This window comes from Pholcus phalangioides, unplaced genomic scaffold (assembly GCF_987345545.1).
Source record: "Pholcus phalangioides strain wild (caught in Gottingen) unplaced genomic scaffold, Ppha-v1.0 ptg000031l_1, whole genome shotgun sequence".
NCBI classification, from domain to species: Eukaryota; Metazoa; Arthropoda; class Arachnida; order Araneae; family Pholcidae; genus Pholcus; species Pholcus phalangioides.
The window spans coordinates 5,293,933-5,295,492 of NW_028301621.1; positions in this window are offsets into that span (position 1 = coordinate 5,293,933).

Genomic DNA, 1,560 nt, shown 5'->3' on the forward strand with positions numbered 1-1,560 from the left:
TTGAGGTTGGGGGAAGGCATATAATCTGTAGTTTTATTCTGTCAACGCACAGATACAACCGCAACAGCTGACGGCGGTTTTTTCAACCGAGAAAATCCACATTTTTTTGGACAGTTGGGGTAAGGCTGGGATCTGACTACGGCGCTGATGCACGCGGTTGAGGTTGGGGGGGAAGGCATCATCTATAGTTTTATTCTGTCAACGCACAGATACAACTGCAACCGCTGAGCGCGGTTTTTTCAACCGAGAAAATCCACATTTTTTGGGACGGTTGGGGTAACCGGAAAGCTGCCATCATGTATTGCAAAGGCTTGAGCTCCCTGATGACGGTTCGGCTGGACCTGCGGTTGCTCTCTTCCATTGTCTATTAAGTGGTTTGACAAGGAGGGTGATGGGATTTCGGATGCACTGGACAAAGGAATTGCTCTCCTTCTCAGGCTGCCATAAAAAAATGAGAGGAGAAGACAAATTCGAGGAACTGTATGGTGAAGTTCCATGCGACGGAAACTAATTCTTTGTTTGGCGCTTTTGCACTGATAACAATAAAAAAAACCAATGAAGAAAAAATTAAATTTTTCTAACTAGTGAAATTTTTTTGCTTTCCTACATGAGCATACATTGAAACTCGGTTATAATGACATTCATAAACTAACGTGATTACGCTAAAACCGAGATGTATATTTTAGAACACTTGAATGAAATGCATTGGATCCGGATTATAACGTTTTAGCAAAAAACCAATTAGTTACCTCATCCAAAAGAGTACAAATTATAACGTGAATGGGGGCAGAGCAATTCGAATAGCCAGCACGTGACGAAGCCATAAATCTGTGTCTGGAAACGGATTTAGTGTGAAGCATGTAAATAATTTCGTATAAGGACATTACGTTCCCTTCGTGTCATCGCATCATCTGGAAAAAATCATCTGATAACTGATCGGGAGAAATGAAAAACGAAGAAGTTTTTATGACGTTTTTCGTTACCACAGTTCTTCGTGTTCATTCACAACGAATACTAATCCTCCGTTGATGGATGTTCTTAGTATTATTATATAGCGTTATACTGTATCATGTGTGATTGAATAAATTTAAAAAAAAATTACATTAAACGAAAATATCGTATGTTCCAGTGGTTGCCAATTTTTTTGTGAGCTAATGGCCCTTTGTACCGTATTTCCTTCTCGTGCTGCCCCCCCCCACCCCCCACCTTTCCCCTGGACCTTCTACCCCGGGTGGGGCACTGTTTCACTTGTTGGTCGAAAATTGAACTGCAGCTTAATCCCCTTATAGCAAACTTCCAAGAGACCGGAGAAATCACTTCGTTACTACGAAATTTCCTAGTAAAGGAATTCCAGGTTGTTGCCGTTGTGCCTATGTAAACTGTTGTGGGAGGTTAGAAAAGTTTTCGTTAGAACGAGATTTCCACTGTAACGGTATTCGTTAAAACGGGGTTAAACTGTATTTGTTTTACTTCATAAATCTCCCCATGGTCTCATTGAGATATCCTGAAAATTTGGATGTACTCGGTTAAGCAGTTTTTGAGGAAAAACTACTCGAAGTA